General features: G+C 38.9%; 2 long non-coding RNA genes across 3 annotated transcripts in view; one reads left to right on the top strand and one right to left on the bottom strand.

Annotated features, from left to right (window-relative positions):
• Positions 1 to 17,078, top strand: part of LOC102153920 — a 122,312-nt gene that overhangs the window by 62,802 nt on the left and 42,432 nt on the right. The gene's annotated exons all lie outside the window — the stretch shown is intronic.
• LOC111090214 lies at positions 1,449 to 16,503 on the bottom strand. Its single transcript, XR_005371207.1, has 4 exons — positions 16,456 to 16,503; positions 15,089 to 15,145; positions 3,854 to 3,963; positions 1,449 to 1,812 (listed from the first exon to the last, which is right to left on the bottom strand). It is a non-coding gene; the product is annotated as an uncharacterized LOC111090214 (long non-coding RNA).

Genomic DNA, 17,078 nt, shown 5'->3' with positions numbered 1-17,078 from the left:
AATTACCTAATCTTGGGGATTCTGAAGCTACCGGAAAGGCAAGACGGAAGGCCAGCTCCAGGAGACCCCCATCTTTTTGCAAGGTCTGCTGGTGATGGACAATACCTTATCTAATAGTCTATTTCAATGGATCATTCCAGTGAAAGTGGGAGTTGAAAGGAAGACCTACGAAGCTAAACAGCACTCCAGAGAGGACTGCTGCAAGAAAGATAACTTTCTGCGTATTCCTTAAATTAGAGGGTGAAGTGTACTTCTGGTTTATATTAGATAACACTGGATGGAGACATAGTCACCCAACTATCTATGTGAACAGTTTGCTTTTATGGGTCAACAAGGAGTGGAGTGGTGGGGTAGATAGATTTATGGTCCTGTTTTCCAAAGGCTCTATTTTTTAGCATCCAAATTTTCAACACAGTAGACAAAGGAATACCTGCTCAGGCTCAAGGAGCCTCCATCTACGGGAAGCATTATGGAGAAGTTGCCCAAGAGTTCTCACCTGACATCAGAGTGATTAGGACCAGTATCTTCAACATACATTGATTTAAATAGTTAACTAAGACTCGGTGGATATAAATAAGTTGCCCAGAACACTATGGTAACTGGAAGCTATTGCACTGCTTTAAATCACTAAAAATTACTCAATGTTTTAATTATATCTTTCACTGTTTTCTCCTTGTCTGAAGTATACATATCTTAAAATCAAATAATGATATATGTGGAAGGAAACTAGAGTTCATTTATGTCAACTTTCTTATTTTAAAGATGGACAAACCAAAGTCAAAGTGATTTAAAAGCCACGTTTTCCAAAACCAGACTAGTGTTGTTTCTACAATTTCATCTGTGCCAAGAGGAACATATTGAGATTTCTGTGACTGTTTAGATCAAAAGGTGATAGACTATATGAACAGTACCATTACAGTTTACAAAGTCAGGGGTACCTTCACATTGGTTCATGAAGAAGGTTGATTTATAACTGATTTATTAAAAGTTTCTGTTGAATACTTTTAATGTGCTGGCACTGTGGTAGGCACAATGCATATACACTGGTCGTATGCACTGGTCATATGCATTGGTCATATAAATCATGAAATATAGAGTATAAACCACTGTGAAGTAGATGGCAGGGCAAAGATGACATCTCAGATGGGACTGGAACCCACCCTCCTGTGTTTGATAGCTCATGCTAACTGGGTCCAGTAGAACATGAATGAAGCTCTTAGTCTCAGAATTATGGTTACTATCCTGGGGTACCACCCAAGCCTTAGTATTCTCTTTTCTCCATGGCTCTTTATCTCTTTGTGTGATTTCTCAAGGATCTGCGAATACACCAGGGAAGACAACAGGTCCCTGGACTTCATGGGATTTACAAAAAGTGTTAGAAAAAAATATTACGGGGGGAGAGGCATTTATCGGGTGATTAAACAAACAATTATTTAATTGCTATTGGAATTATTCTATGAAATACAGGGACAAATAAAGTTTTTACCCTCCTCAAAGTAAAAGTAGGTCTAGAAGTTGAATAAGTCCTAAGCTAACTTCCAAAAGGAGAGCAACTGCAGTGTTCATTTATCAGTGTCAGACACTTCATGTAAATTACCTTGAATCCTCATGGCAATTCTGAGAAGTAAATATTTCCCCATCCTACAGGTGAGAAAGAGCTTCAAAATGTCTAGCTGACTTCTTAATGCTTTGCAGTTAATAATGCCAGCGCTGGGGTCTGAACGCAGGTCTCTCCAACAGCCGAACACGGGCTTCCTAGCATCACATTTCTTCTGTGGGCAGGACACATGGAAACAGGGCAGGACACATGTCCTGTGGGCAGGACACATGGAAACATTTCCAACAGGAAAGTTGGAAACTTGCTCTCATCCACAATATAAAGTTGCTCTTAGGTTTGATTATCAAGATAAGGTTATCCTAAAGCTCAGTACATATGTACCGGTTAATTGACTTTTAAGTTAAAAAGATGTTCCCTTCTTTTCCAATTTAATGCCCACACCTGTTGCTGGGCTGAGTACAGCACTGGTGGGAGTCATTATGAAAAACAACAACAACAACAAAAACCCAAACCCTGGCAATTCCTTTTGTCCATTTACTAATGAGAAAGTGTTTTAAAATGTCTCATCAAAAGCCAGAATTTCACTTATTGTATTTTTAAAATAACAGTTCTTCCACTGAACTGAACAGCTCTCTTCCTTTCGAGCACACCCGCCTCCATACCAGGAATCCACTTTTCCAACATTGTGTTTGAGTCTCAGTTGGGTTCCAGCGTTTCTAATTCCAAGTGAAAGTTGAACCCACTCACTGTCACATAAACCCCTGGATACTCCATCATATAGAAAACAGGTGTAATTTTATGATTAATAATATAATCAAACACGTCCTAAACTATGATCATCAAGCAGCATGGAGAAGCTGATCTTCCCAAAGTAAAGGAAACAAAGTCAGACCTAAAAGACTAAATATTAACACAGAACGACAGCGGTGAATTTTCTTTTTTTGTGTGCTAAAATGTACATAACACAACATTTACTGTTTTAACCATCTTTAAGTGTTTAGTCAGTGGCATTAAGCAGTTCACAATCTGATGCAACCACCATCACCGTCCATTTCCAGAATTTTCCCATAACCCCAAACTAAACTCTATACCAATTAAAAAATAACTCCCCATTCCTCCATCCTAAGCCCATGTTGACCACCACTCTACTTTCTATCTCTATGGATTTCTCTCTCTGCTCTAGATACCTCGCCTATGTCGAATCATATAATACTTGTCCTTTCGTGGTTGGCACAAAAATAAATCTGAAATAGCTCATTACTATTTATTTCCTGTTTAAATGTTTAAATTAAATACATTATTAAAATGAATTTTACTTGCTGCTGTTTAATTTTACTTATTTAACGTGGCTCCTAGAAAAGCTAAAAGTACATGTGACTCACATTGTGTTTTTATGAGTCAGCCCTGATAGAGAATCTGCTTTTAGCAAAACTGTCCTCAGGTTTTCTTTACTGATTTACTCATCTAGCATAGTACATTCTGTTAACAGGAGTCAGGGATACTTATCCAAAGGAATTACTTTCTAATTGTGAAACATCAGACAGACCAGGGTATGCAATATTTTGAATGTCAGGAAGCCCTTCTCTGAAAGCTTTAACAATTTCAGAGACTGTATCCTCTTACCTGATCATGAGGTTGTCATGATACTATTTTTTGTCTTAAAAATAGATAATGATTAATAAGAATGTGACAGCCTCTTCACTGGGAACTTTCTGTTCACAGGGGCTCACTTTAATTATTAGGAAATGTTTTTTTTTTAAGGTCCTGTTAGGCATTTGTTCAAAAGGTCTCAAAAAAAGAAGTACATGGCATGTACGCCAACTCTGCTGCCTCTCGGAAAAATAATACCAGTTCTTAAAAGAGCAAAAAGAAACACCTGGTCCATCTATTCAAATCAACACCATTGTAAGAGTCAGGACTCCTGCTGTCTCTCCTCAGCCCACACAAGGCTCTTTCTGCCTCTAGAACAGAAGTTCCAAGGGTAAACAAGGTCAGGCCTGGAAGCTACAGCAGTAAAAGAAATTGTAAGTCATAATTACTTAGGTAGGCGGAATATTACATATACTTTTTTCTACTTCAGCTATTTTAATACAGAATCTTATTACACTAAGGTATTACGGTTTTACCTCACCAGATACTTTATCTGAATAAGTCCTGGTTTTCAGCTTAAGTTTAGCCCCAAAGAACCCTTTCTGTTACCAGTGACCACATCTGTTTTGTTATGTTTTACCTGAAAAAAAAAAAAAAAAGATCTCGTAGATATTTTATCTAAATAGCTAACTTTTTAAGTATCACCTTTTCTTCGCAGACACGTGCAGATTTCAGAATCACTGTCCAGGATGTAGATGATCAAGTGCTTACTTAGGAAACTTCTCCTTGTGATGGTTTGAGGGGAGATTTCCCTGCTGGATGAAAAAAGGAAACAGCTAGGATGTGGGGGAAAAGAAAGGAAAGAGAAAGAGGGAGATAAAACAAGGGAGTCAGGCTTCCTATGGTTTTACACCTGTTTTCTAAAGCACGGGGTTTTATTTGAGAAAAGGACCCACCATGGAGAAATAATAACAATATCATATAGGCATTTATTATTTCAGTGTCGCTGCCAAAATAATGTAGAGGCTTCTCTCATTATCAAATAATTGATATTTATTCCTTTTGTGGATATGTGCAAAAGCTATGAACTGCCTCCCATCACTCAGAGTGCAAATCACGCCACACTTTTCTTCTCTGCTTTAGCTGAAAAATCCCCAAAGGCTCCCATCCTGTCCTCCACCACAAACAACCGCCCAATTGGCAAGAGGTCCCTCAGTTGTTTGGGTGGTGATCTTTTCTCTTCTTTGGAATTTTTCAAGAATTCCCAGATATTTAAAGAGCTCTGTCATTTTTTTTTTTTTTTTTATTAACTTCTCGATAGGGCGGAGCTCTTGTCTTTTGGGGCTTCAGCTGACACCACTGCTGAGGTGATTTCGGTGTTCCTGTGAACTGGGAGTGGCTGGTCACCCTCATCACCTTGTGGCTGCTGCTGGGTGCCACTATCAGGCTCTGAACCTAGCAGTTTAGCAGGTTCTGTCTGTGAAGCCAAGTGCAGGGCTGGGGCAGCCACAAGGCTCCCTGAGTACTTAGTGGCATCCCCAAGGTAATTCCAGAACCCTCTGGCTCCTAAGTGCTGCCTCGGAGCAGGCTCTGGACACCACCTCCTTTTTCTTGTAACCCCGCTTCAGACTCTAGGGACCCAACTGAGGACTGGCTGACTTGACCTTTTCATCTTCCTTCCTCCCATAAAATAAAACAAGATGCTGCATTTCATCATGCACACTTCTCCCTCATCAGTAGAACTCGATGGCCAATCAGCTGGTGTTTGATTTCCCAAGAAGCCAGGTTTCAGACCCTAGTCACCCAAAGAGAGTTGCTTACCCTTCTCACTGGTCAAGAGAGATTAGTATGTAGAAAGGAAATGCCTTGAGCTCTCCTGAGAGGAAGGAAGAAAGCTTTCCTCTATTCCAGATGAATCTATAGTACTGGACATTATAAAATAATGTAATTATTCAACAGGTTACCCTTTGTAATATATTTTTTCAAATGTACAAAATAGTTTATATTAACTATATTGTTTAATGCTAAAAACCCCACAGAAGTATTCCATTTTTTGTTTTGATGAAAGCACTGAGTTTTAGAGAGGTTCAACAGCCCACTGACGATCACACACAGAGTAGGTAAGAGAGTCTGGACTCAGGTGCAGATTTGAACTCAGAGCCTATGTTAGCTGTACAGCATCAGGCATTAAGATGTAGCAAGCCAGGGGGCACCTGGGTGGCTCAGTGGTTGAGCATCTGCCTTTGGCTCAGGTCATGATCCTGGGGTCCCGGGATCGAGTTCCACATCGGGCTCCTCGTGGGGAGCCTGCTTCTCCCTCTGCCTGTGTCTCTGCCTCTCTCTCTGTGTCTTTCATGAATAAATAAATAAAACCTTTAAAAACAATTTTAAAAAGATGTACACAAGCCAGGAGAAATCCAGATAAAGTCCACTTGTTTGGAAGCCCAGTCCTCCACAGAACAGTGTTAAAACAATAGGGAATAATAGATATATAAATTAGAAGTCTAGTTTGGCTTTGATACAAACATGTAAAAGATCAAAGCCATTTCTCTTTATACGAAGTAGAAATCTCTGAGATTTGTCTTGCTTTGAAAATAAACTTTCATCTATTTGTAGATAAAATAACAGATAAAACTTCAAACACTCAAAAAAGGGCCATCGATTATGTGAAATAAACATCTAAAATAGTAAAACAAAGGACTCGGTAACAAACACCTGAAAAAACAAGTAGATTTGAAGCAAAGGAAAAGAAATAAAGAAAGCTAAATACACATAAAGAAAACAGATTTTGTGTGATCAGGTCCACGGAAATATATTTGAATGTTTGGGGTAGCTTGTTAGTGAGGCTAATATACACATCTTTCAGAACACTAGCTTTTATGTTAGCAAAATTATTTTTGTTTATTGTAAGGAAAAAAGACCTTTCGTTTTTCTCTGAGCTCCCAGAAGAAAACCTCCCTGGAAGCTATTTGTGTGGTCCAAGAAAAATTGAAATCAAGTGACACTATTAATACACTGCCATAAACTCAACATCTCACTGTCACAAATATTCCCTGCAAATAAAGTTTCTTTGCCAACCCAATTCCCCACTTCCCCTGCACACACCATTTTTGTAAATCCCTAAATTAAATACCTGTCCCTGTGGCACCTAGCCCAGGTGTGGATTTATATAAATTTGTGTGATTATTTGATTGATAACTTCTTCCTCACTATGTGATAAGTCCCAATGTGGCAAGCATTTTATTTGGTTTGTATTCACAACTAGAGCTCCAACACCTTCCATAGCCCAGGTCAGGATCTAGAAGATGCTCAGTAAATGTATTTGTACTGAATAAATTCTCTAGTAATCCTGAAAAGTAAGTAGCAGATGAGACTTTAGAGAATAAATTTTCTCACATCCACAAGTGACTTAGATGAAGGGGTAGGAAATGAAGGAGGGGGGGCGTTGAGGTAAAGAGACATATCCAATAACTACCATTTTACGACTGAAATAAGTTCAGTGTCTAATAAGGATTGTGGATAGGTGGATTACAGAAGTATTCCTCACTCTTAAGCCTTTGTGTCTGACAAAAACAAACGCAGTTTTGAGTTGCCTTGTTTTTTATTTTTTCTTCGGTTTTGAGCTTTTTTCTGTGATTGGTCAGATCTACTTTATCCCCAAAGGGGATATGTCACTGTTCCTCAACAGTGACATAAAGTCTTTACGTCCATCTGAATATAGTCCTGGCATCTCTAGGCAACTAGAACAGGAAGTCAAAAACACCCACTAGGATGGTTAGAATAAAAAAGTCAGATTATAAGAAGCATTGATGAAAATGTGGAGAAATGAAAACTCTTATACACTGCTGGTAGAACTCTAAAATGGTGCAGCCACTTTAGAAAGTCTGGTACGTCCTTAAGTAATTAATCATAATTACGGTGACCTTATAATTCTATTCTGAGATATATAGCCAAGAACAATAAAAACATATGCACCCATAAAAACTTGTATATGAATGTTTGTCACGGCCTCATTCGTAATACAAAAGGTAAAACAACCCAAATGTCCATCAACCCAAATGTCCATCAATATAAGGAAAATGGGGCATATCCATGCAATGGAATATTACTCGGCCATGAAAAGGAAAGAAGTACTAACACATGCTACAAATTGGATGAACCCTGAAGATGTTATTCTAAGTGAGGGAAGCCAGACACAACACAAGTCCATCCGTTGTGTGATTCCAATGACAGGCAAGTTCAGATGGGGAGATCCATAGGGAAAGAAAGTAGATCAATTATTGCTCAGGGTTGAGTGTGGGAGGATTGGAATTGGGTAATAACTAAAGGGTTTGGGGATTCTTTTTGACACAATGAAAATGTTCTAAAATAGACTGTGTCTGGTTGCACGAATCTGTGAATCTACTAAAAAACATTGAACTGCACACTTGGTGGGAGTGAATCATATAGCACGTGGATTACATCTCAACAAAGCTGTGCCAATGAAACAACTGAGTATTGTTTCCTCTCATTTTTGCTCAGTTGTGATGGGGCATGAGACAGTCCAATGTCAAGAATGTGGGCTAGAAGTCAACTGACTGACAATTGGCTCCTGCAGTTGCCAAAGCTCTCTGAGCCTCAGGTTACTCATTTGTAAATTTATAAAACAGAGGAATAGCACCTCCCTTATACATTTCTGAGAAGGTTCTGGATAACATGTATTAAGGACTTGGTCAATAGTATATATATAATACTATAACATAAAACTGCCTATCTTGTCTAAATTGAAGAAAAGGAAATATTTACACATACAGAATTTAGAGTTCAAAAAAGTAGTCTACACTCTAAGAAAAACATTTCAATGTTTCAAAGAGAAGTTCATTCTATCCCCAGCCCTGTCATGACAAAGCAAATGTATTCCATGTCAAGACAACGATCAATATTTGCATGTTGTTTTTCTCAGAAGTAAATCTGAACCAGATTTTTCACCTGGCGTGAGGCTATATGTCCCAGGCTTGGTTCCCTGTGTAAAGACTGGTGTGCTTCTTCTTGCACAGATGTGTTTTCTTCTGCATTACTCACAAGAGAAACAAACCGGAAATAACCTAAGTGTCCAAGAATCAGGGAAAGGTTATGTTAATTATCCTCTTGTATCATGATTACGCATTTTGTAGAAATTTTTGTAGTTTTGCAGAAGGATAGAAAAATGAACATGATAATGTTAAGAGAAAAAAACAGAACAATGCTACACATAAATACCCATCTAACAAATACTCTACAGCCTTCTAAAAAGTATATATTGCTAGATTAAATGAAGAAGTTTGGGAAGGAGCCCCATATCAAATACTTGTGTGGCATTATGATGTTGGGAAGACCACGGCTGGTTCTTACTTTTAGATATTTTACATTGTTTTAAAGTTGGTCTAATAACATACAGAAACTGTAACAGGTTAAAAATACCTACTGCTGTTTGTCCTCTGTTTTATGGACTCTATTAAGAGAGATAAAACAAAAGTTAATTACAAAGGAAGGTGGGAAGTATTGACAGAACTCCTAGCTCTTAGGAAAGGAGCTTTCTTAAGGTAATAGGTTATACTTGGCAACGTACTGAAAGGACATTTTAAGGTTGATAAATGATGTCCGCAAGTCTGCTAATTAGCTGTGTCCCCATGAATAAGCCATTTAACCTCTAAAGATCTCAATTCTCTCATTTATAAAATAAGAGGTTAAAAAAAGAAGAAACGAATTTTTGACATACAGAGATGTGGAAGTTGGTGGCTTGAGTAGAAAGCTGTCATCTTAAATTCTCAGGGGAAACATGTGTCTTATAAAAACTATGTGATCTGCACTGCATTCCAGGGAAATGAAACGCAGAGTTCTGTGATCAGGGACATATTCAGGGATGAGGGGACCCTGTCTGCTATGTTTTCCCCACTTTTTGAAGGACTGCTGCTCTTGTCCTCTCTGCTGGGGACACTATTACAAGAGATTTTAAAAAGTTAAATGTAAAGGCAAATGAACAGTAGACCCCCTAAAAGATACTGTGAATAAATAATTCTGGGACATAATATTGCACATAATTTTTTTAGAGAGATCAGAAGGAGAGGCAAAGAGAAAAGGAGAGAGAATCTTAAGCAGGCTTCACCTCCAGCATGGAGCCCGATACTGGGCTTGATCTCAGGACCCGGAGATCATGACCTGAGCTGAAACCAAAAGTACGATGCTTAACTGACTGAGCCACCCAGGCGTCCCCACATATAATTTTTTGATAATAAAAATCACTTATTAAGAACATTTACCTAAATATAATGCTATATTAGGTAGAATTAGGCAGATTCCCTCTCCTCCAGTTACCTTCAATTTAAGAAATTTAAGGCATCACCAAGGCACATGGATCCAAAGGGCAGAAAGATCAATAAACAAACATCAAATAGGCATACACATATAAAATTAATATGCAGACACTTAAGCAATAGGAGAAAATACAAAGGGTTCCGGTAAGATTGGCAGGGAGAAGGGATCTTGTACATAAGAAGGCAGGCAGCCATGGTTTATGTGGGGGATATTGAAAGGCTACTTTTTCATGATCCCCTGATAATACTTTCTGATAAAATATTAAGAGTTCTATTAAAAATTCATATGTATCTACCTAGAAAAATTATTAAACTATTATTGGTTACTAACATACATAACTCCAAACAGTCAACCAACCTAGCTACCCTGTCAAAACACAGAAGCCTGCTTTAATTCTCTGGATATAGGTTGGGGAGACTTAACAAAGTTAGAGACATCAAAGAAGGATGAGAGAAGTAGTTCACTCTCAGGGCAAAATAAAGGAGAAAGATTCCATATGAGATACAGACTTGACCCTCAGCAAGAACTTCTCTGCACATCATCAAGGGTATTTTGACAGCTCCTGGAACCTAGATGTGAAAGTGACCATCTAAAATTGGCATTTCCTTTAGGATGAGATGCCAAGCACTTGCTGTTAGAGATGAGAAGGAGCATGTGGTGGCCCTATTACTACTAACTCTGAGCTCAGACAAAACAACCGGGAAATGAGACAGAGTTATGTAATAATCTATGTCTCAGAGTTAATTAAGAGGATGAAAGGGGGCTGTGTGTTTTAATTTACAACTTTTTACTGCTGTTCTACCAGCGGCAATCTTCCTATGGACAGGACCATCATATATGAATTCTGATGTTTCTGAACAAATCTCGTAGGGATTTATTGGCTTGAGGGGCTAGAGGGTTGGAGAGGGGGGTAGTTAGCATCAATCGATCAAAAACTGCATGCACGCTAGGCCACACATTGGGAAGCAGAAAAGTGAAATCCTCACTGTGCTCTTCCCTGAGGGTGCTCCCTGGGGCTCCACAGGGCTCTCTCCAGGACCCCTCACCAGCCCTTCCTTTCCAGGGCACACCCATGGTCTCTCACACCCCCTCCCCCAGCTATGTTTTCTTTCATTCTACACTTGTTCTCCACCCAGAAGCTGACAGTCCCGTTGGCACTTATCTTTTTTGGGTCTATATGCCACCACTGGCCTTCCTGCTCTTCTGGTTTTTTTTTTTTTGTTTGTTTGTTTGTTTTAGATATATTTGTTTATTTGAGAGAGAGAAAGAGACAACAAGTGGGAGTGACAGAGAGAGGGAGAGTACCAAGCAGACTCCACGCTGAGCATGCAGCCCCATGTGGGGCCTGATCCCACGACCATGAGATCACGACCTGAGCCAAACCAAGATTCAAACACTTAACCAACTGCACCACCCAGGTGCCCCTACTGCTCTTCTTTAGAAGGATTTCTTAGGATGCTTATACTTATCCTTTGGGGCTTATTTCATCTCTATTTTCCTGTCTATCTAAAATGGCTTTACCAGTTCCTACAGTCTCTTGCTCAAGCCTGAACAGTGGTACTAGGGGGCAGTAAAGAAAGCTTCTATCGCTTTTAACTTTGTATAATCCTCTAACCAACCAGATTTTCTGCAGCAGATATTTTATAACATGTTAAAGAAAATCTAAACAGAGCACTACAAAATTTTTGGCAATTCAGAGGATAACCAAATACTTAGGTTATGGGCCAGGCACAGAAAACGTGGCTTTATAATACACAAGCGAGACTTGGTATTTTAAGAGAAACCCTGTGAATCTTGGCGGTACATTCTAATAATGTTCCACACGCTGAGGAAAAGGCTATTCTTCACAGTTAAGACATAATTCTAGTCGAAGAGTGATGAAAAAAATGGCCATTTTGATTGAATTTTTAATGTCATTTTGTCATTATTTAAAAACACCATCAGCAGGAGGGGAGACAGGCAAGACATAATGCTGGAGGAAGAATAATCGCTGTCTAAATTAAATTTAAAGAAAACTATGAAAGAAAACATGGAGGGTGATTTAAATAAATGAGCGCTGTTATCTTAGGCAATCACTGGTTTTATAAAACCTTTCAAAATTTAAAATGAAAATCTCTGCTTCCTTCCTCATCTATTTACAACAATCTCACAATAATCTGGACCTTTCCTGCTTTGTCAAAATAAGCCCCATAAAAGGATCTTAGTACACAAGATGTGGGAACCACTGAACATGAAGGCAGGAGGGAGACCCAGGTTCATTGCCAAGTTGTTTTGCAGGTTGGTCTCCAGTGTGGCTGTATGAAGGACTCATGTTTGTCGATTCCCTGGCATGATTTGCCAAGAAAATTATTAAGGTGTTTGTCTCCCCAAAAAGAGGGTTAGGGTCCTCATAATCAGTAACCATGTCATGTTTATCTTTATATCTTCCACATCCCCTATATTTCATTCTAAATCTTCCCCGAGCCCAGCACCTAGTACAATGTCTGTCATATTCTATGTACACAATAAATGTTTGGTGTCACTGTAGTGATACGAAACGGGGTATTTTTTGGATGCCTTCCCAGAATGTAGCCTTTTTTTGCTCCTTTCTAAATAATAGCACACATCATCCAGCCATGTGAGTTAGTTGAGAGGAAACCCATCGTCAATTCCTAACTTAGAACCCAACTGGCTTAAGCCAATCAACAGGTCTCATCCCCTTGGTCACAATGGTTGGTTAAGAAATTTGTCTCAACTCTGGCCAAAACGGTCCAATGAGACTCAAAGCCAGGACTTTAATTTGAACTCCCCAAGTCACAGACTTTCTTGAAATTTAAACCTTGAACTGGGTAGCTCAGAGAGATGTGGAGGCTACTTTAGGATCTCAAGGTCATGACCAATCAAAAATAGAGCCTATATTAAGAAGGCAGATCAAAGAAACTGAGAGAAAGGAACTGGGTCTAATTCACATTTTGTAAGTGACTGAGGTTTGCCTGAAGTCTAGTTACCCCCACAAGGAAGCTCTGCTTAGGCCTTTGCTATTGCCTAGATCCTGGAATTGAACTCTTCCCCGAGTGTCTTGTGTTGATCTATATGTCATCCATTCCCAGAAGGATCCTCTCCCTCTGGGAGATGGATCCATCTCTGTGAGATGGAATAATAACATGTCCCCTTGACTTGTTGGAACCTTTCTAATCAGTGAGTCCCAAGCTGTTTGCTTTCTCTGGCTACAGGCTAAAAATCTATTCACACATGATTATTGAGCTTTCATCATTTTCTCAGTTATTGACATACCATAAGTCCACCTATAGAAACATAAAATTGATCTCCTGAGCGCAGCAGAACTTAAAAAAAAAAAAAGAAAAAGAAAAAGAAAAACAGGAGAACTATCTTGAGTTTATTTTACACTAGCACATTTTAGTAATTCAATAATTTCGTTTTAGTGATGATTCTATGATGGCTCCATACCACGTTCCAGAACGATACATATTTGAGTAACGCTGGTTATGGAAGAAGTAATTATGTTTTAGGTCAAACTTCTATAGCTATGATAGTCTTGCTTTGTGCTAATTTGTCAACTGATTTCCAGTAATGGCAAGACTGAAGAGAGGATCCAATGGCTCTTCCAAGATTTACATGAATGAGTCCAATGAGATATAGCAAGTATTTATCTAACTAATATGTTGATCTTAAAAAATAATCAAGTCCTTTTCCAACTCTCAATCAATTGAGATAGGAACATGAACTTATTTGAACAAATATCTTCACTAAACTAGAAAGCACCCTGTGCCAGCCTGTATTATGTTAATTCTGGGTGGTGGTTCAAGCCCTCCAGGAGTTCAATGGAAGCTGAGGAACTGAATAAAAGATCCCTCAGGAGAGGCCAATAGTCAAGAATCTTTAGGTGACCTCTTAGGTCTATAATCCTGCTCTTCAAGGGAGTATCTGAATGAAAAGAAGAATTGGATTTAGCCATGAAATGGGTAATGCCTAAGCTAGGCTCTTCCATATGAGCTTGTCAATATTATCTCTAAACCAGCACCAGTTTCAATACCTTAATTCTCTGGACTCCGAACCACATGCCCTCTGTCTAGGCGAGCTTTCTTTCTTCTGGTTTACCTGTGCCTGGCACTCTCTTAAACTGCTTTCTTCTTGCTTTTTTCTCTCACACTCTGGCTTTATGTTTACCAGTTCTTATCTGTCTTTCCTCTGACATGTGGAGAACTGACATGCCAAAGAGTAGGACATTATTCAAGGCTGACATATTCACTCTCCAGGGTCTTGCAGTGGAGGGGGGATAGCCAAATGAGTGAGTGGGCAAGCACAATCTGTATAATAAGATCTGTGGAGGGAACCCTCGGGGATGGGAGCCAGCCTGCATTGTAGGGCCAGGAATGGCATTCCAGAAGGAGAGGCCTTTAATCTGACATCTGGAGAATGAGAAGGCCTTACCCAGGACAAAATACAGGAGGAGACTATGTGGAGAGCAGAGAGCACCCAAGCAGGGAAATCCTGAAATTATGTTTGATCTGAGGAATTCAAGGAAACTCAGTATCACTAGGATATAAAATGAGAAGTCCAGAGAACAAGAAAGATCACTGAAAGGTAAACAATGACCAGGCAATCCAGCATCTTATTAAGAAAAAGATGTCTGACTTTTTCTAAGAACAATGGAAATATTTTGAAAAGTTTAAAGGAGAAAATGTCAAGACTAAATTCATGTTTTAGAGATATCGTTGTGTCCCTAGTACTGAGAGTGGACAAGAGTAGACCAATTAAGGGGGCTGATGCATTATTATAGGTGGGAAATACCAAGAAAGGAAGTTCAGTTTGAAATGATGACTGTCAAGTGGCTCTGGATACTTTAAAGGTAGATTTCTGGCCAGTGGTTAAATAGATGTTTTCTAAGCTGATGATGGGGGTTTGGGAGTCCTGGCATAGAAGCCATGAGTGGATGAAATGACTCTAATAGCGTGTTCAGAGTAGGAAGCCAAGGGGACCCTGTAGAGAACTCTGAAGAATACCAGCATTTGAGGGGTGGACAGAGGAAGAGAAGCCAACACATAACAAAACCACACTTCACCTATCTGTTCTTTGCTTCCACCAGTCCCCATGAGCTTCCTTAGCCTCAGCTGGATGCTTCTTCTGCTATGAAGCCTTGATTCCCTCAGTGGGAGTTAAATCCTTCTTTCTGACTATTGCCATGCTTATTACATTGTAGTATAATAATATACTGGTTTGTTCACTTGTCTTTCTTCCCTTTTAGATGGTACATGCCTCAAGTAGAGTGATCCTCCCCTAATTTTCTTGGTATCCTCACCAGTCTGATAGCACCCAGCAAAGGGTACTCTATGTTTATTGAAAGAGTGAATAAGACTTAATGGATCTATTCTTATTTAAAAGATTAAATTTATACTGTTTCCCAGGATAAATGTGTAGCAAGATATTTGAAGTCAGAAACCACATCTCTGTTGACTCAAAGTGTCCCAAAGATCTAACACAAGCTATGCATACTATGAATGCTAAGAAAGTGTTTATTGATTGATTAACATTGATCAGAGATCCTGGGATCTCATTTAACATTCTGGAAGTGGACAGAGAAGGGAGGCATGCTAGATACATACTCACCCAAGGGTAGGACACAGGGCAGCCAAAGGAAATGAGGTTGTGTTTGGTTCAGTGTCCCTGAAAGGAAAATCACTAATAGGTTGGCTCCTTGTGACCCTCAAATATCGTTCAGTAACGAACAAAATCTTTTATTTCAATAAACAAAATTTTATTTTGAGGATGATTCTTTTAGATTGGAGTACAGAAAGTTTTTAATTTTTCTCCTGTAAACCAGTGACCCATTGAAGCTACATTCATTTTGGGTCACAAACAAGTAAAAATAGCAATTTAGTTGATTGTTAAGAGGGAAATACAAATCTATATCTATACCTTTATCTATACTGATATCTGTATCCACACACACCATATGGTTAGTCAAAATAACATGCTATGGACAGTTATGTCCATGATAGAGAAAGTAAAAAAGGAAGAAAAAGGCAGGGGTGCCTGGCTGGCTCTGTCGGTGGAGCTTGTGACCTTGATCTCAGGATTGTGAGTTGGAGTGTCACGTTGGGCATAGAAATATCTTAAAAATAAAATCTTTGAAAAAAAGAAAATGGTAAAGATAAGGAGAAAGGAGGAAAAGAGAGGGAGAAAAAAATGTAAAGGAGGAGGAAAAAGAGGAAGCACAAGGAAAAGAAGAAATGGGCCTTAGAAGGTTTTAATAATAATTACAAATACAAGTTGCAAGTTACTTCCTTTGGGAGAATTTTCATCTGATCATTTGCCCCTCCTGATGGAGCATGCTTGCTTGTTCCCATTTTACAGAGGAGAAAATTCAGAATCTGAGGCAAACTGGAGTTGGAACCCCTGCCTCCTTATTTCTGGTTTTCTCTGCTTAGCTGGTGTTTACTGGATGTAAATTCCACTTGTTCTGCAGTTCACTTGCTTTGAGTGTCTCGGAGTAAGTTGTCACCTGTTCTTTCCGCTCTTTGAAATCCTGATTACAGTACCTCTGGTAGCATAGAGCCACATTTTCTTATAGACGAAAACAGCTTGTCTGTTTTTATTTCCAAACTTTAAAGTTTATTTTTGAAATAAATGTTTACTTCCCCATGGGCTTCTGAATCTTTTGCAGGTGTGTAAAGGAATGACTCCGGCTGCAGAAAATTGCTTTGGAACATTAGAGATATCTCTCAATTTACTAGCTATCACCTGTAGTCCCCTTGGCGTAGAAAACTGTCGGATTGCTTTATTTTATTCTTACAGCAATCAAAATTTTTTCCTTACAGAAAATTTAAAGTTTACATTTATAATTAGTGTCTATCTGCTTTGACATGAAGCTCCCCCCACCTTTTATTTATTTAAAAAAATCTAAGCCAGAGGTCATATTCAAGCTATTTAACAAGAATCCGGAATGGGCAACGCCAATCTCAATGAGTGCTTACCTTGTCTGTACACAGAAGCTAAAAATATCAGATCTGTTCTACTTCCTGCTGGGAATAAAACAAACAAGAGTACTTCAAATCCTGTACATTTTCCATTAAGAAAACCCTTTAGGAATAAATGATATTAATCACACTATTAACTACTCTTACTACTTCATCTGTCTTACTCTGGCAGGTAGACGTGAGAGAAAGGAGAGAGAGAGGTAAGGGAGTCACGAGAAGCAGGGAGGGGAGAGAAAGAAAGGTAGAGAAAGGGGACACATAGGTTATGTCACTTTCTCGCCTCTGTTTTCGCATTTCCAGAAGCCAGAATGTTTGTTGACCTTAAATTCCGTCAGAACTGCTGAGCCCTTGTGAAAAATGTCCCCCTTTTTAAAAATAACGTTTTGGATATAACATATGCACAGAAAAGTACAAATCATAGCTGAACAGCTCATCAAGTTTTATGAAATAAACACACCTGTGTAACCACTACCCAATCAACGCATAGAATATTACTCTGACGTTCCGGTTTTGCTTTCTTCCCACTGCTGTCCCATTTTTTTTTTTTTTTTTTTTTTTTTGGGTCAGAGGTAAGCATTATCCTGACTTTTAACATCATAGATTAGTTTTACCTATTTCTG

This window comes from Canis lupus, chromosome 16, assembly GCF_011100685.1.
Source record: "Canis lupus familiaris isolate Mischka breed German Shepherd chromosome 16, alternate assembly UU_Cfam_GSD_1.0, whole genome shotgun sequence".
NCBI classification, from domain to species: domain Eukaryota; kingdom Metazoa; phylum Chordata; class Mammalia; order Carnivora; family Canidae; genus Canis; species Canis lupus.
This window is presented reverse-complemented; position numbering and strand designations above follow the sequence as displayed.